General features: G+C 40.0%; 1 protein-coding gene across 1 annotated transcript in view; it reads left to right on the top strand.

Annotated features, from left to right (window-relative positions):
- Positions 1–14,432: 14,432 nt before the first annotated feature.
- Dtna (dystrobrevin alpha) overlaps positions 14,433–23,901 on the top strand; it is a 358,388-nt gene continuing 348,919 nt past the window's right edge. Inside the window, exon 1 of the mRNA XM_032886201.1 lies at positions 14,433–14,665. The gene's annotated coding sequence lies outside the window, so the exon portion shown is untranslated. The remainder of the gene's footprint in view (positions 14,666–23,901) is intronic.

Here is a 23,901-nt window from a genome sequence, read left to right as displayed (position 1 = left end):
AGTAGGAAAAAGACTTATTAAATCAAATTGCATGATAGGTCAAATGTCCATTAGCATTGTGGAGAAGCTGAGAACAAAGTGGCAGCTTGGGGTGCTCAGCCCAGGAGGCTGGCTCACTCTTCAGTCCTGATCAGGTTCTCTGAAGAATCCTCAGTCTTCAGTCCACGTTGGAAAGACTAAGAAGCCGGGCTCTGCTGTTAGTAAGAGATGCTATTCATAACCATAGCAGCAGCATCAACAGCAGGGTAGACACGCTCACCAGCAAGAAGTGAGAGAAATGGTTTATTTAGATATTTTCTGGTGCTGTGATAAAGCACTTTAGCCAAAAGTTAAGTTGGGAAGGAAATAGTTTATTTAGCTTAAACTTTCAGGTCATAATACATAATTGAAGAAAATTAGGGACAGAAACCACATAGGGCAGAAACACCAACATGGCCAAAACTTAAAGCAGAAGCCATGGAGGACTGGTGCTTATTGGTTTACTCTCATTCTCACTTTCAGCTACTATAAGCAGGTCTACCTGCCCACCAAAGTGGCACCACCCAAAGTGGGCCAAGCCCTCCTATATCAATTAGCTATTAAGAAACCTCCCAAAGACATGCTTCTAGTCTTAGGCAAAGGAGGCAAGACTTCAGTTGAGGCTCCCTGATCCCAGATGTGTCAAGTCAACAACCTTGATCAACCATCACAGCAGGCAAGAATCAGTGTATCCACTTCTTGGCACCAGCAATAGTGCCCTGGCTTAATGTTTGCAGATGGCATAGATTCCTAGGTAGGGCAGGCTCTGGATGGCCTTTCTTCAGTCTCTGTTCCACTCTTTGTTCCTGTATGTCCTTTTGACAAGAAGAATTCTGGATTAATAATTTTGAGGTGGATGGGTGGCCCTATCCCTTAACTGGGGCCTGTGCCTATCCACTGGATATAGTCTCTACAGATTCTGTCTCCCCTTTGTTGGGGCTTTAGGTTAATGTCCTCCCTGTTGGGTCTGAAAACCTCCTGGGTCCCTGTCATCTGGGACTGTCTAGTGGCTACCCTCAGTTTCCCCTCCCCCACGGCTACACACCTACTTTGAGATTCCTGGCCTTCTGTACTTCAGCCCCATCTCCTCCCGTGTATCTGAACTGCTCCCCTTCCCTCCCCCTGCTCTCTCCTTCCCAGATCCCCCCCCCTACCTCCCAGAGATTATTTTCTTGTCACATCTGAGTAGGACTGTAGCATTCACACTTTGGTGTTATCTTTGTTCTTGGGTTTCATATGGTCTGTGAGTTGTATCATAGGTATTTTGGCCTTCTTTTTGGCTAATAGCCACTTATCAGAAATACCATGCATTTTCTTTTGTGTCTGAGTTGCCTTCCACAGGATGATATTTTCAAGTTCCATCCATTTGCCTGCCAATTTCATGAAATCATTGTTTTTAATAGCTGAGTAATACTATATTGTTTAAATGTACCACATTTTCTGTATCAATTCCCCTGTCGAGGGACATTGGCATTGATTCTAGCTTGTGGCTATTATAAATAAGGCCACTATGAACATAGTGGAGCATGTGTTCTTGTTATATGTTGGAGCATCTTTTGGTATATGCCCAGAAGTGGTATAGCTGTGTTCTCAGGGAGCACTATGTCCAATTTTCTGAGGACCCTCTAGACTGATTTCGGGAGTGGTTGTACCAGCTTACAACCCCACCAACAATGGAGGAGTGTTCCTCTTTCTCCACATCCTCACCAGCATCTGCTGTCTCCTGAGTTTTTGATCTTAGTCATTCTGACTGGTGTGAGGTGGAATCTCAGGGTTGTTTTGATTTGCACTTCCCTGATGACTAAAGATATTGAACATTTCTTTAGGTGCTTCTCAGCCATTTGATAATTCTCAGTTGAGAATTCTTTGTTTAGCTCTGTACCCCATTTTTAAAAGGGTTATTTGGTTTTCTCGAGTCTACCTTCTTGAGTTCTTTTTATATTTTGGATGTTAGTCCTCTATTGGATGTAGAGTTGGTAAAAATCTTTTCCCAATCTGTGGATTGCTGTTTTGTGCTATTAACAGTGTCCTTCGACTTACAGAAGCTTTTCAATTTTCTGAGGTCCCACTGTTAATTCTTGATCTTAGAACATAAGCCATTGGTGGTCTGTCCAGGAAATTTTCCCTTATACCCATGTGTTTGATGTTCTTTCCCACTTTTTCTTCTATTAGATTCATTGTATATGGTTTAGTGGGGATCCTTGATCTACTTGGACTTGAGCTTTGTACAAGGAAATAAGAATGGGTTAATTTTCATTCTTCTACATGCTGACTCCAGTTGAACCAGCACCGTTTATTGAAAATGCTGTCCTCTTTCAACTGGATAGGTTTAGCTCCCTTGTCAAAGATTAAGTGGCCAAAGGTGTGTGGCTTCCTTTCTGGGTCTTCAATTCTGTTTCATTGATCTACCTGTCTGTCTCTGTACCAATACCAGGCAGTTTTTATCACTATTACTCTGTAGCATAGCTTGAGGTCAGGGATGGGGATTCCTCCAGAACTTCTTTTATTTTTGAGAATGGTTTGTGAAATCCTGGTTTTCTTTTCTTTTCTTTTCTTTTCTTTTCTTTTCTCTTCTTTTCTTGTTATTCCATATAAAATTGAGAATTGTTTTTTATCTCTGTGAAGAATTCAGTTGGGATTTTGATGTGGACTGCATTGAATCTGTAGGTTCCTTTGGTAAGGTGGACATTTTTACTCTTTTAATCCTGCCAATCCATGAGCATGGGAGATCTTTCCAAGATTCTTTGAGAAAGTCAACAAGGTAGATAAACCCTTAGCCAAACTAACCAAAGGGCACAGAGACAGTATCCAAATTAACAAAATCAGAAATGAAAATGGAGACATAACAACAGAAACTGAAGAAACTAAAAAAAAATGATCAGATTCTACCACAAAAGCCTATACTTAACCAAACTGAAAAATCTAGATAAAATGGGTGATTTTCTAGACAGATGCCAGGTACCAAAGTTATATCATGATCAATTTAGTGCAGAATTCTATCAGACCTTCAAAAAAAGATCTAATACTAATACTTCTCAAACTATTTCATAAAATAGAAACAGAAGGAGCACAATGCATTCTCTGAAGCCACAGCTACACTGATACCTAAACCACACAGAGACCCAATAAAAAGAAAACTCCAGGCCAATTTTTCTCATGAATATTGATGCAAAAATAGTCAATAAAATCCTGCAAACTGAATCCAAGAAGACATCAAAACAATCATCCATCATTCCAGGATCATAGGATTCATTCCAGGGATGTAGCGGTCCTTCAATACAGGGAAATTCATCAACATATCCACTATATAAACAAATTCAAAGAAAAAAACCACATGATCATCTCATTAGATGCTGAAAAAGCCTTTGACAAAATACAACACCCCTTCTTGCTAAAGGTATTGGAGAGAATTTTAATTCAAGGCCCATACCTAAATATAATAAAAGCAATATACAGTAAGCCAATAGCCAACATCAAACTAAATGGAGAGGAACTTGAAGCAATCCCACTAAAATCAGGAACAAGACAAGGCTGCCCACTCTCTCCTTATCTATTCAACATAGTGCTTGAAGGCCTAGCCAGAATAATTAGATAATAAATGGAGATGAGGGGAATATGAATTGGAAAGGAGGAGGTGCGGTTTAATTTTGAGGATAATATGATAGTATACATAAGTTACCCAACCAAATCCACGAGAGAACTCTTACAGCTGATAAACAACTTCAGCAACATGGCTGGATACAAATTAACTCAAACCAACCAGTAGTCTTCCTCTACTCAAAGGATAAAGGGGCTGAAAAAGAAATTAGGGAAACAACACCCCTTACAATAGTTATCTTGATATGATAAAATATCTTGGTATGACGTTAACCAAGCAAGTGAAAGATCGGTTTGGCAAGAACTTCAAGTCTCTGAAGAAAGAAATTGAAGAAGACCTCAGAAGATGGAAAGATCTCACATGCTCATAGATTGGCAGGATTAACATAGTAAAAGTTTTAATTTAATATAAATTGATATAATTTGTTAGAGGATAATAAACCACAAATTCCAAAATAACCTGTTTACAGCAATGTTGCCCCTTATGGCATCCGTCAGATATTAGAAAATTACTGACATTTTCTGAGTTTTCATTTCTCCAGAGTTAAAATGGTGGAAGCAGAAAGATGCTGAGCTAAATTAACGCCAAAGGTTCAGCTGCTTCGGGGTTCAGCTTCCTCTAAGTTTATCTTTCACAGGAACAACATAGGTGATAGTCTATACAAGGCTGTAGAAAATGGCAAAAACAAAAATGGGGACAACATGCATATTTGGATGTATGGGAGACTAGAGACAATGGGAGAGGCTTTGTTTTGATGTCAGAATGAGGTATAACTTCACGGTATGGCTGGTGGCAGACAAGTTATAAAGACACTCGAATAGGAGGTTCAAGAATCTGCACTTCATTCTACAGATAAGGGAACAATCTTGCAAGGTCTTAACACTATAATGGTTTTTCAAAGCAATGACTTGGTGTTAAGCATTAGGGATGAAAATAAAAAGGTAAATGGCTCCAGGAGAAGGAGAATCAATAGAGGGGATGGTTTCTAGAATAGGTGCGAGCTAATGATAGCTCAGCAAGGTGATGTCAGTGAGATTCAGAGTAAAAGCTCTGAGAACAAAGGGACCAAGTGCACCTAGCTGACACACCAGGCTAACAGGGAGAGGATAGGACTACCTGATTTTGTGCTGGAGGAGGGTGTTACACTTCAATTATTTCACATGGAAAGTGTATAGGGAACAGAAAAACATGAAGATTTAAAGCATTAAGCAGATATGAGAGAAAATATATTGGGCACAGTGGAAAACACAAGCCTAGATGATGAGAAACCAGGGGCATATCCATTCTAATTTGAAATGAAACATTGCTTTAAAAATAGACAGAAAATGTTAAGGGAAGGTTACAAGTTGGACATTACTTGAGGGGGAAAAAAGGTCCTAGTCATTTGTATGTATTGCTGGTTGTGTTTTTAATTTATTCTCAAGCGTACTTCATTTAGTAATATCTCTTTTATGTCTGTGCATTGTTGAAACGCTGTAATCCAGGTCTTCTGAATCGACAGAGCTTAGCTCCTTTTTATGTAGGAAGCTTTTATCAAGACACTTAAAGTGTCCTTTGGTTGTAGTAATCATGATTTTAAAAGAGAAGCAATAGTATAAAATATCCTATGACCTAGCTCAGTTAACAGAGCAGATCAGTGGTAAAATCTAAAAGACAGAACCAAGTTTATTATCTAAAGATAGGCTTTACTGTGTAACTAAGTTTATTTCTCAAATTCTAGCGAGTTGAACTGATCAAACTTGTTTGATTTACTATGGAGAACACAGGAGTGACATTTCCTAAACTCCTATGCCAGGTTTACAAGGATTCAAGGACTCAAAATGTAATATATGGGAGGGCAAAGTGTTCAACTGTTAAAATTTTTCACATGCATGAATGAGTGTATACACACACACACACACACACACACACACAAGTGCATTCACGAACACATACAAGAAACTGCATTTGATTCCCAGAACCCACCTAATAAAGCCATGCATGCTGGGGTACACTCAGACTCCTGATTCTAGCAAAGCAGAGAAAGAAGATCTCAGAGACTGCCTGACCAGTTCAGTAGGTCCAAACCCAAAGACTGTGTTTCAAACACCAAGCTGAATCTGGGTGTGGTGGCACATTCCTATAATCTCAGCACCAGAAAAACAGAGGCAGTCTGATCTTTCTGAATTTGAGAACAATCTGCTCTACATAGTAAGAGAGTAGCCACGGTTATACAGTGAGATCTTGTCTTTGTTAAAGGGCACTTGGGGTGGGTTCCAATGCTTCAGGAGATAATCCATCACCCCTATGCACATGAAGGTAGTCCTAAACGTATTCAGTGGGTACTGAGAAGATGGAGTGAAGAAAAGAAAGACAAAGAAAGACAGAGACATGTTATGTTGGGAGGAAAAAAGGGGTAGAGGGAGTATGGGAAAAAGTGAAGGGGAGGGAATGCAGGGATAGACTTGATCAAAACACGCCACATTCATGTATGGATGTTAAACAAAATATTTTTAGAAGCAAGCAAGATTTGAAGACTCTCAACTGAGACTGTTTTCTGATCTACATGCATACAGAAAAAAAAACATACATAAATGTACACACACACACACACACACACACACACACAGACACACACAGAGATGACAAGAAAACTGGAAACCAGTGTTCTACTCATCATGATCGGTTACACTTGATGGTTGTCGCTATATTAACAATTTTCTTTATTATAGAATAATAATATTTAAGCCTTCTCCACATCCCCAATTAAATACTATTCAGGAAATTACATATGAAACTCAGGGGAACCTGTTTCCCAAGGTATTTGTTATAGGTTTTTTACTTATGGGACTGAGGATGCAAACACAGACCTTGTACGCATCAGGCATTCTACACTCTCAGCCCTACAGTGTAGATCTCAAACACACCCGGGTACTTTCCAGGATCCTGTGATGTTTCTTCCGTGATTGTGGTGCACTGTAGTATCTTGGGAATATTATTGAGAAATCCGAGTTGCACATCAATGGAGATAATGCAGCGCAGGGTGCTGTCTTCATTTCAAGTGCATACATTGTTTCTATTTGGCATGCCGTTTTAACAAGACTGTGAAATAGATAAACAGATACAAATTTAAATAACAGTGAATTGTGTTAGATGAGCATCCTCAACTTGAATGTGAGCATAAATAGCAGGATCTTAATAGATGGAACATAGAAACAAATTCACAGGGTCCTGCAGAGCACGAGTGAATGGTTAATGTGCAAGGAATTAGTTAAGAAGGAGAGGGATGAGTGCATGAGACAGACAAGCGTTCATGCACTACACTTACATGTTTCAAAGATTTGTGAACATAGTATTTATAGATTACAGGTTCTTAGTAAGCCCCCAGGAGGAAAAGTATGAGAAAATAATCTCATGTGCAAATCATAGACAAACTGGTAAAAAGCAAGAATTTTTTTTTAAAAAAAAATCTTGACTGAAACTAGTTAAATGGATTAAATTACTTGTTTTTTTTTAAATTCAATTCTATTTCTTTCACTTATTCATTTTACATTCTCCTCACTGTCCCTATCCCAGTCACCCCCTCCCACAACCCCTCCCCAATCCCTCTCTCCTCCAAGCGGGTGGAGTTCCCCTGGGCGTCTCTCCCACCCTGGCACCCCAAGTCTCCATGAAGCTACGTGCCTTCTCTCCCACTGAGGCCAGACAAGGCAGCCCAGCTCAAAGAACATATCCCACATACTCGCAGCAGCCCCTAGGATAGCCCCCGTTCGAGTTGTTCAGGACCCACCTGGCGGTCAAGCTGCACACCTGGCTTAGATGAGCAGGGAGGCCCGTGCACACCCTTTCTTCGGTGGTTTGATGCTGAGAGCCCCCGGGATCCAGGTTACTTGACTCTGTTGGTCCTCCTGTGGAGTTCCCACCCTCAACCCCCAGCAATCCTTCCTCATATCCTTCCACAAGAGTCCCCAAGTTCCATCCACTCTTTGGCTGTGGGTGTTGTGTCTGTCAGCTGCTAGGTGGAGCCTCCCAGAGGCTCCTGTCTGTATGTTTAGGAGTCTGGGGGAGGTGGGGAACAGGCAGCGGGAGAATGGCTGTCCCCCTGAATGGTAGGCTGCTCAGGGTAGCTTGGCTTGGCACAGAGGGCTCTAACTTACTTGTTTCGCACAGAAATTTCAGAGGACAGACAATAGAGTGGTGCATTTAATGTATTTGAAAAAACAAAAGGCAAAACTAAGTAATTTTGTCCATGGCAGCAAGGACGAGGCACAGCCCCATCCTGTTGCCACAGCGACCTGAGAAGTTGCTTTAATCTTTGAGAGATCTAAGCTCCAGGATAACTGGATATTTGGTTTTGAGACAAAGGATTTCAGGATAAGCTAGTATATGGTAGAATTAACGTTTATTAAAAGACTTTGTAATAAATATTTTAACACAAGGGCTACTCAGAAATCAAGATGCACTAAAGTATATGTATAAATATAAAATAAAGTATATATAAACTTTAAATTAATATACATAGCTTCAATGCTATCTAGGAATACATAACTTAAAATGAAAACCTTTAATAGATTAATAATTAAAAATTATTCTCTTACTCAGAGCAGTATCATATCAAAACTATACATTTTTACTTAATTCTGAAAGCAGATATTCGTTATTGATGGAACCACATAGATTCTGTACAATGTATATGTGGTGGGTAAAAATGGTACACTCCCTATGTCTAACAGACATGAAATGTCTCCATTACATAAGATTTAGACAGTGACCAATCATGAGTTGTTCCAGAGGGTGAGTAATACACTTGGAATTATGGGCTGGAGAATACACTTGGAATTATGAAAGAAGAAAAGGAGTAATTATTTGGCATGAATTATCTTATTCATATACTGAACATATATATATATATGCTAGCCATTCGTCAAATACAGTTTCTTTTAATGTAAACTATAAACCATGTTTAATGCTGTCTTTTCTCCAAATATTTGATACCAAAATACAAACCATAGGACTTGTTTTTGAGTTGAAAAACATATAACAAGAAGAAATAGCTCTTAGTTTAAAGTATTTAGCCTATTACCTAGTTAAATGACACATTTATACATACACACATGTGTCATCTGAATTTCATTTTCTTATTGAAAAAAAACATTTTCATACAATATATTCTGGTCATGCTTTTCCCTTCCCCAACTCCTTCCAGATCCTTCCACATTCACACACAAAAAAATCCAAGATACACACACAAACCACACAAAACCCAAAAATATACAAGCAAAACATCAGTAAGACAAAAATGCTCAAAGAAATATGAAACAAAAAAATGGCCACGAAATATCAGTGAGTTCAGTTCCTGTTGACTAACGACTTTTGAGCACAGACCTACCCTGAAAATAGGTGTCTGTACATCATTCGATATTCCCCATATATGCTGCTCAGTGCCAAAGGTATGTATATATATATATATATATATATATTGTATATTTTGGGATTTTTGGAGCTGGGGACCGAACCCAGGGCCTTGCCCTTGCTAGGCAAGCGCTCTACCACTGAGCTAAATCCCCAACCCCCAAAGGTATATTTTTACCTCATAGGACTGCACTTTAACTTTCTCAAAAGACATCCCCTGGAGTCTCTTCCATAATAAGATGAAAATATGTACATATTGTATACATATTTATTACTTATTTTGAAGATCATAATTAGGTTATTACAATTTTAGCTTGATTTCTTTCATTCTTTAGCTTTCCATAGATTATAGGGCTTCTCAGAATAAAATAAGGTGCCTGGTACTTAGAAGAAGACTTCATCAAATTGAAAGCGTTCCAGTTGATACAGCTGCTGTCAGTGTGCACATGTTTGGGCTGTTGTCTACATGATATTTTAAAAGTCACCGGTTGGGCGGGGTAATGAGCATCTGTAACCCCAGCACTCAAGAAGTGGAGGGTTTGGGGCTTGACGCTGCATCCTTGACTGCGTAGTGAGCTCAAGGCCAGTTTGGACTATCTAAGACAACATCTAAAATCCCCACCTGTTTCTTCTCGAGAAGGAATCACATCAATAGAAAGAAACGAGGCAAACCATTTTCACAAATAAAATTGTTTTGAGTTTTCATTTTGTAGCCATTTCTTTGATGTTTCAAAATTGATTAGATTTCATTTATAAGTGATGGCCAAAACATCTGACATCTCCCTAGAATACATAAGTAATAACTGGATTGACTTATTTGCAATAAGAGCACAGTCTTTTCTTTGTCTTTAACAATTTGGATGAGTTCATTACGTTGATCAAATTTATTTGATATTGATTCCCCTGATTTACCTAATATTGTTTTTGGTTATGAGTACTGAGAGATTTTATATCCTTCAGCACACATGCATTCTATTCAACGCAGAAGCGATTAAAAATAAGGATAAAACGATTTTAGCAGCAGCGTGGATACTTTCCAGACACTTTCCAAGCGCTTCCTGAAGATTGGCATTCAACAACAGGCTTTTCCTCTATATATCCTCATTGTGATTGTGCATTAACGTTTCATCTCAAACATTTGTGTTCTGTTTATGCTCCATTGAGAAAATAAGTGCTCCATGGAATAAGATAATGCTGGCATAATGCCACTGAGAGATGGGAGCCACTATAATATGTATTTAATAAATTGTTCTTTTAAGGCAGAACTATAGCTACTTATAAAAGCAACTTTTTCTTTATTGTAACACTAGGAAATAAAGATACATGATCACACACACACACACACACACACACACATACACACACACACACACACACACACACACACACCTGTATTTAAGTTTTATTCTGCCCCTGGCCACATACACCCCAGTCCCAGGAGAATACAGGAGAGGCAACTAGTAAGCTTTCTAATGGTGTTACCTGGACAACCAGTGAGTGACAGACACTGACTGAGCAGGTTACCAGGTACCACCAACTGCACCGTGAGGTGCTGTCCATGCATAGAAACCTTCATTAACTAAGAGCAAAAAGGAGCCCAGAGCCCTGTCTTCTTACCTGAGATTTCCTTTTGTATGATTCCAGTTAACTGAAGTCAGCCGCGACTCTTTAAGTCCAGAAGCCATCAGTTCACAAAGTTTAAATTATATCCCATGCAAAGTCACAAACAAACATTGTACCCACCTCACTCTATCCTACCTGGACTGTGAGATACGCTGCTGTGTCAATCCTGTGTGTACTGCACACTTGTCAATCACTTGGTAGGTCTCTTGGCTTCCTAATTAGTTCAGGGGGTAATTCTGTTTCATCTTCGAATAATGTGCATTTTACTTTATCATGATCCCAAACTACAAGGAGATTTAGACTACTAATTCAGATATGCCAAAGAGAAGTCCTAAAACATGTCTCGTATGTGAAAGGGAGAAAGTTGGTTGTAAGTTTGTAATACGCAGGAATAAAAGCATAGAGCACATACAGTTCCGTGCACTTCAGTCTCACATATTGATTGGGGGTCTTGTGAGGTGACCCCAAGAATAGTAAGGGAACACTCCGCTGCCTTGGCGCTGACTGCCTACCAGCTGACTGGACCACATCTCACTGCAAAGTTTCTCAGGCAAACGAATACTACCTTTTTACGCGCACATTTTGAAATGTCCCGTAAACAAACAGAGGGAATAGCCTCACTGTTTATTAACACGACATTCAAGTGTGCTCCACAACTCTGAGTGTTTAAAGCATGATTCACGCACTTCAGTGGTGGATCAGAACGTGACGTCCCGAGTCTCGCTGATTCTATAATGGAGGCATCTTAATCATAGCTAGAGAACAGCGGAAGGTTGCTGAACATTGGGGGTGTCAGAAAGAAATCAGAGCTGAACTGTTTTTTGTAATTCACAAGGACAACGTTGGTCTTCAGAAATATGGTAGGAGACCACCGTGGTCTCAAAACATTTTATCTCATGCTCATGGACAACAAAAGCTCTGTAAATTTATTAAGCCACATTTCAGGTGATTTATTTCCTCGGTTTGTGTTGGACTGTTAGTGCACTTTTCACACTTGAATTCTAACCAGTAGCTTGGGAGAACAGACTTTGTAGAGTAATCTGTATTCGTGCAACGTCAGGGTTCCTAACTCATAGAGCAGTCATGTCTTGGTAATTCTTCTGAATTCATCCTCTTGTCATGTGAGTCTGAAAAACTTCAGAACGATTAATCCTGTATGCCTACGAGTTCTTAGCAGTTCATAGGTAGTCATGTACTGGCTGTAACACACCTATTACATAAGTACATATGCTAAAGAAGTAGTCATATCCGTCAGGCTCTGCTCTGACATTTAGTGAACAAGCGATAATGGTCTCGTAGTAACCAAACGTGACCAGAAATAATGTTATTCCTAAACATTGTTCCTAGTCACGTGAAAAATAGTCCAAAGGGACAAAGGACATGTCTCAGAAGTTAGACAGCTTGCTCCTCTTCCAAAGGACCCAACTTCAGTTCCCCACACTCATACTTTGCAGCTCTCAACCACTTGTGCTTCCTTGGACATCCACATACATGTGTCATGCGCACACAGAGACATGCGTATGTACACAAATAAAAGTAAATCTTAAAAATATTTTCCCCATTAAAAATCTCCATGGCGCATATAGAAAAAAAAAGAGAGTTATTATATTTCTTATAACTCAAGCCCACAGGACAAGGATGATGTGTACTTCAAACTTATTTCAAGGGTCAGGAAAGACCTTCATTTGAAAGCCCGTATCTTCATTACCCATTTCCAGGTACTCTGCTTCGAGGGGGTCTCCATTGTTCTTTCTGAATCGTAGCGTTAAGTTCTTAAACTATGGCTTTGCCTTGGTTCCCATGGTCACTTTTTCTGTCACACCTCATTAGTAGATGAGCCTGTTCATTTCTTCTAGAGTATTTTCTGCCTTCACTTAATTTTTTAGCCTTTAAAATCACACAGGGAGGTCTCTTCCTGGGTAGCCTTGCCACCGAATTCCCACGAGATTATAAAGCAAACAGAAATGATGATTTGAGAAGAGCAAGAAATTCTACAAAGTCCTGAATTTATTTTCCATTGCAGCAAAATTTAGAAAATATTTATTTTCACATGAAACTTGTTCTTCTGTTGTATTTTATTTTTTTGAGATTAGAACATGATAAATACCCTTCCCTATACTCTGCCTATACCTTAAAGTCACACCCCTTCTTTTCACTAATTGTTGTTCCATGCCTATATATCCCTAAACACTACCTGCTCGGCCTGTGTAGTGTTACTCACACAAATGTTTTCAGAGCTGAGCATTTCATATTGGATGACCAGCTGCTGGCGAAGACTAATCCACTCTTTCTTTGTGTAACTCCGGCCCCTCTTTCCCATCTTGGACTGATGTCCCTTCAATCACCTTCCCAAAGCCACTCTCTCCCACCGATTTTTCTTCTCTTTGGATCGTCAGAAGTTCAATTTGCTGCTACAGTTTTGTATCTACACCTGAATAGAAATAACTAAATGTGCTTTTCCTGAGAACTTTTACAATTGCAAAACTCGGTGTCTGTGCGAGCCTGGTTCATACACTGAGGAATATCAAGGTGAAACATGCTCTTTTGGCCGTGGAGAGCCAGGCCTTAGCTGACAAACGTGGGACAGAGAAGACTGTCAGGATTTGAGCAGGAAACAGACATCATCAAGTGAAAGAAGAAACTGTGTTTTGTGCCATTTTGTGATGAATCATAATACCCAAAATAACGAAGCCTGTCATCTCTAGTCAGTCAGGACATACACTGCAATGTGAGCTGGTGTAGAACAGCTTCCATGAACTGCAACTCTTCATCTTCCTCAAGCATGATCCAGCTCTCCATATGCATTAAAAGGGTTTGAATGCAATACAATTCCAAATTGGTGACTACTCCAAATGCATTGACTAAAATTGCTTGAAATTGCTATCTAGGTAATTTAAAAATGCAAATGAGTATGGAAGCACACATACAAAAAAAATCAAATTAAATATAAATATAAAACTGGTGATATATGCAAACACACAAAGAGGATTATAGGCAAACACACATACAGTAAAGTGAATTTTCAATTTCAGTTGCTAGAAAACAAAAAATAATATTTTTATTATTTTCAGTAACTTATCTTCTAGGAACTGATTATGATGAATAAGGGACCTCTGGGTAGGTGTGTAATTAATATTTATGGTGAGATATTGACTCGTGTGTCCTTATATAGGTTATGTTTTCTTACCTATGCCTTCCTGTCTCTGAAGTGTCAATACTATTTGCCTTCTCGGCCACCTCCTCGGCAAAGATGCTCTGTAAATAAATGAGGTAATGCTTGGGAAATCTTTGCAGCTTAGGATAGAAAACCACTGCACACACATAAGATACGCTTGTTATTCCAGCCTGCCGTGTCCTTGCCTCTATATTAAGTGGAAATTACATTGTTTGAATCCTTTGGTTTGAATCAAAATTTGGGTCACTATGAAAGAATCATTATATTTAATTTTAATACGGACGCTGCTTCAAAACCTTGCACGTGAGGGTAGAAAACTGTAGGAAATAAACAAAGCACATAAATCAAGTTTTGAAGGAGAAAAATCTTTATCTGGAAGGATATATTCTCTCTCTCTCTCTCTCTCTCTCTCTCTCTCTCTCTCTCTCTCTCTCTCTCTCTCAATGAGTATAAACACTGTATTTCCCAGGAAAAATATTTGGATCCAGAAAAGAAGCTAGTGGCACACTGTATGAGTGTGTGCACGCGCGGGTGTGTGCACGCGGGTGTGTGTGTGTGTGTGTGTGTGTGTGTGTGTGTGTGTGTGTGTGCTGTGCGTGCGCGTCCGTGGAGAGGGGGCAGGGGAGGCGGATGAGGAGGATGAGATCATAGCTTCAGGATCCTCAGGAAACCCTGGTACAGGCAGCAGCCAGCCTCCGCTGTGCCCACATGACCCACAACTCTGGCAGCGGACCCGGCACTTCCAACATTACTAAATAATCAGAGAGCGGCTCCCACTCCGGGCCCACACCTCCCTGCAGACGATGGACACCTTCTAAGAGTTTGGCGAGTGGGTGACCCAGGCGCCGGTCCATTGCAAGGTGTGTGTGCACGTTGACTGCTCCCTTGACGGCTCCGGTTGGGGGAGAGCTCAGGGGTTCAGGGGTCGAGGTGCTAGGCTGGGAGGGCGCTGGGACTCGGCTGTGGTGCTGTCCCCTCTCACCCGGAGCCTCGGAGCCCGGGAGGCGCCAGGACGCGCGGCCGCCTCTGCGCTGGGACTGGGGCGCCCTAGCAAGGGCAGGCGCCGGGCAAAGTCTGGAGCCGCGGCGGCTGGGAAGGGCTGCGCCCCGGCGCCCACTCGCGGGGTTCCCACCTGTGCGCCCGCGCCCGGCGTGTGCGGGGGACCCGGACTGCGGCGGCGCCTCCCAGGGCGGCGGGGCGGCGCCTCGGGCCCGCGGGGCGGAGGCGGCTGCGGCGGGATGCGCGTGGCAGGTGGATTCCCCCCGCGCCGCAGCCCACCCGAAGCAGGGGCTGCCCACGGCTCCCCGCGCCGGCTCCGTGGGATGAGCTGTTCCGTCGGGATCTGCCCTCGGGGTCGCTGTCGTCGTGGGCTGTGACGCGGGGAGGCGGCGTGGCTGGCCCCCGCCGGGGATAGGACTGAGGCTGGGGAAGTCTGGCGGAGAGTGGGGGAGGCCGGGGTTGACCGGGAAACCCGCGAGCTGGTCTCTCCCGCGGCGGCGTGGGGCGGGCTTTGCAGTGCGGCGCGGGGCCGCGCGGAGCGCTTAGCTTGAGTGGGCAGTGGGGACTGCGGGGGCTCCCTGCCTGTCTCCAGCCTCCATAGCCTGTTGCCCACTTTGGAGTTCTAGGCTGGACAGAGGGCAGCTGGGAGGGTCATTCTGGTGCCCAGAGTGGGAGGTAGAGAGAGGACTCTGTTGAGTGCCCAAAACCAGAGAAGACAGGCAAAGGCATGCTGGGACAGATGCAGACCTGTCATTAGGGCCTGACCTTAGGATTCTGCTCCTGGATGGCCTTGGGACTTGGTGGCTTTGGAAGGATAAGGGTGGAACTTGGAGCTACTGGGGAACGGGAGATGAGGTAGGATGTATCCTAGCAATAGATGATAGTCCCAGTGTGGCCATTCTTGCTCCAAAACAGCCTGTGAGTTGAGTTTTACACCACAGTCTTCCTTTTACCTCTCGCCACTACTGATGTTTGTGGTGCCGGGCATCAGTGCTGTTGCAGTATATGGAGGAGTTGTTATTACTATTTTTATTCTATTATACTAAGCTTATTTCAATGTCTCACATAAGCAGTTTGGTGTTGTTTAGTTTATTACTTTTCTCAGTTCTTCCACTGGCATAAGAGATAGGCTGTATTATAGCAGCCTCCTTGGCTCCCCTCGCCCACCCAGAGGATATCCGGGCAACATAGTTTCCCCCCAGGGTTGTCATTATTACCCGTCAGAGCCCTTCTGAGCTTTGGGGAGATGCTCAGTGACCAAAACCCTGAAAATGAACCCCTTCATTGGCTACATTCAGGACAACTGATTGTCTTTTGTAATTTTTGTCACCATGATCACAGCAAATAGCCATTTGGAGAGTTTACTTTTGACACAGCTCACCAAGTTTCCGAGAATTATTATAGGCCAACGCAGGACTTAACAACAAGGTTTCAAATTCAGTAGTTAAGATTTGTCACCGACATAACTATCATCGAGAAGGTGGCTCAAACCATGTGTTTGTTTACAATTAAGGGTAAGCCTCCTGAGCTTTCAGTCTGTTTGTTTAAAGAATAGATTTTCTATAATTGATTTTCTCATTCATGATTTTCTTCAGAATACCATTTTCATTTTGCAGAATTTTTAATAAGTTTCATTATCTTTAATGCGATCAATCTGACAGGGGCTTGAGCAGCCAAGTAAAAAGGCTTATGCAATTCTCTTTTAACTGCCGCTGATGAAAGGGCAGGTTGTATTCTGAGGGCATTTATGTACGTCCTGGCTTTTAACCAGTTGTCTGTACTGTCTACACAATTATGTAGAAATGAAGACTAAAACCAAGTTTTCTCATTAGTTCCAAATCGACCTTCTTTTAAGCATATCCACTTAATGAACCACGATGAAAAGAAAGGTCTCCGTGGGCTCAACCCAGCTCACGTGTTTAGAGAATAACTCATCTGAATTATTCTATGAGCTTATCATAGAGTTTTTATAAGATGCACTTTTGGGGACAGATGTCTCTTGTAAGTCTTCATCTGTTATTTTTGAAGTAAATTTAATTGCTTCTGCACATAAAAAGTTTCTAACTTACTTTGACATTCATGGGTTGCCTTTCATTCTTGCCTTTCGCTTGAATTAAATTCAGTTGGCAGAATTTTAAACTCACACTTTCAAAAATTTTAAGTAAAAGAGCCCAAAATCCAACTGCATTGCATGATCATGAAAACAAGATCTGGTGGTTAGTGATCCTGTCCCAGCATCATGTCTACACGTTTATTTGTGAGTACCAGAACTCAAAACTGTGATCACAGCACTGCAATCTAGGAACAAAAATGTGATGTTGTACCTGATTTTTCCCTTTTTTAAAGAATTCTTTTTTTCATTTTTGTCAAAATATTTCTCACAGAATATATCCTAATTGTGATGTCTCGTCCTTTGACTCCTCCTACTTTCTCCCCACCTCCCTTTCCATCCAGATCTACTCACTTTCTGCTTCTTATTAGAAAACAACAAGCTTCTAAGGGATAATAATAAAATACAATAAGGTAAAAGAAAAAACTAATGCTTCAGAATGGAACAAAACAAGCCAACAGAAAGAAGAGAGCTCTAGAAAAGGCACAAGAAACAGATATAGATGCAGACACACTTTACTGTTCACACATTAGGGATCCCATAAAAACACTTAAATAGAAACACACACTCACTCACACACACATACACACAGGGCACCTATAAGGTAAAAAAGGGAGGAAAAAGTAAAACAAAATAAATGTATAAATAAATTAAATATAAATAAAATTGTTTTAAGCCTGACATGATATTTTGATATATTAAATCCTTATACAAAATACTGATTGTTTTGAAGCTGTATGTCTCCTGTGCATATCAGTGTCTTTTTATAACTGATTCAAAAATGTTCCAGTTTTCTTGCTTCTGATCCTTATTTTAGAGATGACATTCTCTTGCTGCTTTTATCTGATGTTGGGGCTCTGACCTGACTTCCCACTCGCTGTCCCACCCCTCTGGTCTGGGAAGACTTTTGTATTATCCCTGGTCAGGAGCAGAGTGCCCCTGTGCCTGGTGCCGGTAGGGAACAGGAAGTGAGCGGTGCTGGTAGGGAACAGGAAGTGAGCACTGAACTCTGGGAGGACCGGGTTGATGTGTGAGCACTGGCCCATCAGAGGAGCAGCCTTTAAAAGGTCATGAGAGAAAAAAAAATGGTCTCGTTTAATAAATGAAGTTCTTCAAATTTAAATGTTTACTGAGTGACAATGTGTGTAAGGAGATTCCTGGAGAGCTCCTAGACCTCGGAATACGACCTAGGGAGAAAAGAAACGTGGCAATATTTGCAGAGAAGCGGTGTGCCAAGGGTTGATCCTGTGTTCTTCTGCAGTGTTTGCAGGGCAGCTTTTTGAATCAGTTTCTGAGTCAGAGAAATGAGTCTCCCTTTGGTTGCCATTTAGCTATCCTTTCCTTCTGCCCTGTGGACATGGTGGGGATTGCAGAACTCTATCCCTTTTCAAAGCGCATGAAGAAGTTGCTACCCTTATTTGCTTATTACCCCATTCCCAAAAACAGCGTCTATCTCCTTTCCTTCAAGAAAGAGTTGCCTTCAAACGAAATGGCGCTTTTGTTTTTTGGTTGTGGATAAGGTCACAAAATGTCTCAAATAGAATTTTAATTGATTCTTCTCTAGGTTCCTCAGATTTGCTGAAATGCCCAAGGGCAGCTAAGAGGTTTCAGAGTCAGAGAGAAAGAGACAGAATATGTGTGTGGTATTATTGAACCTTTTCCACGATGAATATTATCCTATGGGCTCTGTATAAGTTAATTAATGTTCACTTCACAAAGTAGCCATACAGTGTCTGCATTTATTGTAGTTATCTATCCTCCGTTATTACAGAAGGAAAGCCTGGAGCATAAGGACAATATTCATAACCACAGTCAGAGTCAGACATGAGCTTTACATTTGAATATTGAGGTTCCAGGGTCCATTTCCATCCGTGTTGGGAAACATGAGTCCTCCGAATTTGTTTATTTATTTCCTTTAATAAAATTTGATTGCAAGAGAACAATGCTTTTTATATCAACACATTTTGCCCCATATGTCTGGACATAAGGGGTGAGTGACACAGTGTGAGGATTTTCCCTTTACGTCATGTGTACGTTTAAATTTAAAATGTGAGCACTTGAGTGGTGGTTACACTGATGTTCTCAACGTTAAGAGAACGGCACTCAGCATTCCGAATCACTCGGGATGCGTCTATAATAGCTAGAGCCTCTGTGAATAATGATAAACTCAGATTTCCCAATCACCGGTACCATTTTCCCCAAAGTCTGTCTAAACTGAGCACCACAAAGAGACCAGAGAGTGCAATGTAAATATTCCATTAAATTATCAAGATACAACGAGAATGACCTTGCTCATTTTTACATTGCGATCTTTTGACATAAATCAATGTACTTGTTGTGGTAAAAAGTAGGGAAATTTCTAAATAATGTTAACTAATTCAGTGGAACATATCATTAATAAAAAGAAATAATAATTGGGTAAAGACGGTATTTCAAAGGTCTTTGCTTAGCATCAAATAATAAACATTAGTGGATGTTGATCAGCAGCTGATGCGATTAATATCATGCGTGAGTTCACACATGGCGAGCATGTGCAGTGTTTGTGTCTCTTTTCTGAAGTTCTTGGGAATGCTGAAGGCAGCACTCATATTTTCCATGAATTATGCATTCCTTGGAGGTACATGATGTATGATCTGTCTGTGTGCTGTGCTTATCCAAAGCCTGGTATCATAGAGCAATTATGGTTCCCATTTATTCAAAATAAGTAGATTTACCATAATTAATTTACTCACTGTAAGTAAAACTATACAAAGCTCAATTCTTTCATTTAACTTGTTTTTTTAGTATGCATGCCTTAGAGTAAACAATGCTACAGATAACACTGACGAATAATAATACATTAAATACAATTTACAGCTTAATGATATAGGGCACTGTCCTACTGTAGTGTTTTGTGTATAAAATATGAAGAATTAGTACAGTTATGCTATGGTGATAAACACAAAATCTCAGTGATTGAAAACAATGGCAAAGGCTTTTTATCTTGATAATATTATAATCTCCAGTCTGTTAATTGGAGATTCCGTCCTTTATCTTCCTCGTTCAAGTATACAAACATATAAATCCCTGGATGTCATTATATTTTATCATGACACAAGAGACTATGCCTACACACTACCAGTTGGTATAGCCCTTCACCAGAAAGTGGTACTCAACAGTTCCCATATTTCAATGGCTAAGAAAAGTCATGTGACCATATCTAAATCCCTCCTCCTCACCAAAAAGGGCATTCTATCATACCTTGTTAAAAACAAAACAAAATCTTGAGTGGATACGTTTAATGGGTACCACATAAAATTAGTAAGTTTCCTTCATCTCATGTTCTTTAATTAATGTAAAACTAGAATCGTTATTATCTCCGTGTTAAAGCATGACAACTAGAGCATTTCTTATGTAAGACCTTCAGTGAAGAAGTTGAAGGGTAAAGGGATGGTGACGGGTAAGCTGCTGTTGTTTTCCAGCAGGAGCTGTTTTTTCAGTCATGGGATGATGATTGATGCTTTATTTTGAGTGAACGCTCAGATGACCTTAGCAGTTACAAGCTAAGAACAATACAAAGACTCTACAGAGCACCAAGCCTGGGTATACTCAACTTCTTTGATTGTGCCAACATTATACAGAAACCAAAACAGCTATGTGTACACGGAGCCACTTCACAGTATGGACAAAATAGCTGTACTACCGTGTATTAGTTATAAAAATAAATGCATGTAAAGTCCCAGTACACACTGTGACCGTACTCTTTATTGACGGACATAATTTGCACAGTCGGAGTATAACCAATTCCCATTTTAGAGAGCTTTTTATATTAAGACAATTAGCACTTGTGTAAGGGTGCAGAAGGGAGTGATACAATAGTAACCCATTGCTCCATTACCTATCTCCCCAATCTTTCGACATCTTGCAACAACTTGCAAAACCATAACACCATGTTACAGCCAAATTCTGACACTGATAGAATGACAAACGGATTTCATCTCCATGGGGCTAACTCCGGCTGTGCTTTCGTGGCCATAACAACTTTCCTCCGGTGCCCCTCCTTTCTGAGCTCCTTGAAGTGAACACCTTAGTTTCCACTTCTGCAGTTTTGGCGTTTGAGGAGTGGAATATGAGTGGAATTGCACCATATGTAACTTTAGCTTGTGCCTATGTAGACAAGCCTGTGTAGACAAGAATGTCTCAAAAACAACCCAAATTTTATGAATAATAAACATTTTGTGGCCTGCATGGTGGCATAATTCATTTAGGCATTCAAATGTCAAAAATACAGATTTTTCTTGACTTTTGACTACTGCAATTAAAACTACTCTGATTACCAATATTCATATTTTATCTGAATACAAGTGCTATTTTTGGCATAAAATACCAGGAATTACCTGTATATTTTTATTTGAAACCATCAAAGTCTTCAACAGTATAAAGAAAAATTTATTCCATTAACAATAATACACAAGAGACCAATTCACTGTAAATTTTTACCAAGTTTTATTGTTATCATTATGACTATTTTAGCCATTCTGTTAGGTAGGTAGTGGTGTCTTATTGTGGTTTTTGTTGGCATTTTCTTAATATTTAATGATATTGACTATTTTTATCTTGAGATTATATAACTAGATTCTGCTTTATTTTCAAGTTTCTTCAGCTACTTTAGTTCCTCTGTTTTTACATGCATATTTCATAATTATTTGTCTGTATTGGGAGAAAAACTGTCCGTCTCTGGATGACACTTTACCGAGGAGCTACAGTCACTGGATAATTGCTGGAGTTGGAGAATTAGTCTTTTTAAAGATGTGACCATTGATAGGTTAACCATGCTTCAGTACAAGGCCACACCCCTATGCACATCAGTCGGCAATCATTGGACTTTATGGATTACGGGAGAAAAAAGCCATGAGGTTGAAAGGCTGACATGCCAACCAGAACATGGAAAAGGAAACTGGGGGTTGGTGTCACACCATCTTGGATACATGTATGAAAATCTCAGAACGAAGACAAAAACAGTGATAAACTGAAAAATGGAGGCATAGACAATCTTATTTACTGATCAATGTTCCTGTTTATGTGAAGGACACATTCTATTTCTTCATTTATTTCAGATTTCCTCATTACTTCCCTTAAATTATAATTAAAAACTTTCACAGTCTTTTATTCCCATCCTAGTGAAGACCAATACTGGCCTGTGGTCTACACTGCAGGGCGCTGTCATTAGTATTGGTGTTAGAAGAACAATAACTTCATAAATTAATTGGGGTGCTCTTCCTTCTCTTGTTAGTCATTTTACAAATACTTAGTCCAGGGCCAGGCCTGAGCATGCATACAGACAACATTATAAGACCGAGAGGATATACGTACGCATGGGTGCTTGCAACAAGTGATGAGTAAGGGAGCGCTAGATTCAAAAGAGCAATGAGGCTTATATGAAAGGGTTTGAAGGGAAGGAAGGGGGAAAAGGATGTAAACACATAATCTCAAAGGTAAAGGTAAAATAAGTAAATGAATAAAATACTCAGTCCAATTCTCCATTGGAGCCATTTGAGTAAGAGGAGGTATTCTTCTGTCAGAGTTCAATTATGAAATATTGAGGAATCTGTGCACTTTGTTTAACACATTGAGGGTAATTGCATAGAATAAGTCGGGTGCTTTTTAATATTCTTTAAAAATCAGCAGCATCTCGAGCAATACCCTTTGTCTTGCTGCAAATGCAGTTCATCTGTGTTCTGTTTTCTTTGAGCCTCATGAGAGTTTGTTCCGATTTTATTTACATCGTAAAAGAGCTGCCGCTTCACTTCCTCGTCCCTGTTGTTTCACTGATTTCTGCTTTTGTAATAATTTTCCATGTTTCTTTTTTTCATGTTTCTTTCATTGAGTTTATATTTGCTCACATTTTATAGTTCTGGTAAGAAAACACAAATTATTACTTTAAAAGTTGTCTACTGTTCTCAGTTTTATGCACTTGGTGCTATAAATTTCTTGCGATTTTCTCTTTGACGTGTGTCTCTGTATTCCTGGTCTTTACCGATTTTCTGCTAATTGTTCTGGTTTGGGTTTCTGGTTTTATTTATTATAGTCAGAGCAAACACTTGACATGATTTCCATTCTTCTAACTTAGTTGATGCTTATATTTTATATTTTTTAAATTAATTCTTGGCTGAGTGCTCCTGGGCACCAGGCCTGCCCTGGAGTGTTAGCAGTATGCTAGGGATCACACACTGAAGAAAACCAACATTCCTTGCCCCAGAAGCAACCAAATGCCAATGGCTTGCACTTTGCCTCTGCTTAAGTTGTCGCAGACCATTTATGCTCTTTATAGATAAATATGGTTGGATCTTTTTTTTTAGTTTTTTATTGCACCATTCATATTTTATGTCTGGACATGTGGTGCATTTTTGGTGTATGCTTTATGTTTGCAAAGAATATGGTGATGTAAGTGTCCTATTGACACATATTAAATTATGTTGGTTGGTTGTACTCCTGTGATGTATTTATTTAATTTCTGTTAATTGTCTTACAAGTGAAAATGCACAATGTTTACCATTATTTCTCGTTTGACTTCTAAGGATTTGGGTTTATATATTTTGTAGCTGTTATTTGCTCACAGACACTTAGAATTGCTAACTTTCCTGATATATTGACACTTCACTCATTGCATTATATTCTTTGTTGTATCTGGTAATTTTGTTTTCTTGGACCTTATTGTATTGATACTAACACACACTCTTTTTTCTTTACTTGATAGTTTCACATTTCCTTTTTCTATCCTCACACTTTGTATCTGTTTAAATTGTTGCAGACTATTTAAGCTCTTTATAGATCAATATGACTGGATATTTTTTTATTTTCATTCATCTATTTTAGTTTTTTTGTGCCGTTCGTATTTACTGTAAACATCTATCCATCATTTGTTAAATCTACTGTTTTAATTTCTGTCTGTTCTTTGTTTTTATTTTCTCTGGTAATTTTTTACCATCTTACTAGTTATTAGGACAC

The sequence above is a fragment of the Rattus rattus genome, chromosome 15, assembly GCF_011064425.1.
Source record: "Rattus rattus isolate New Zealand chromosome 15, Rrattus_CSIRO_v1, whole genome shotgun sequence".
Classification (NCBI taxonomy): Eukaryota; Metazoa; Chordata; class Mammalia; order Rodentia; family Muridae; genus Rattus; species Rattus rattus.
Note: the sequence above shows the minus strand (reverse complement) of the source record. Positions and strands in the feature narration are given on the sequence as shown.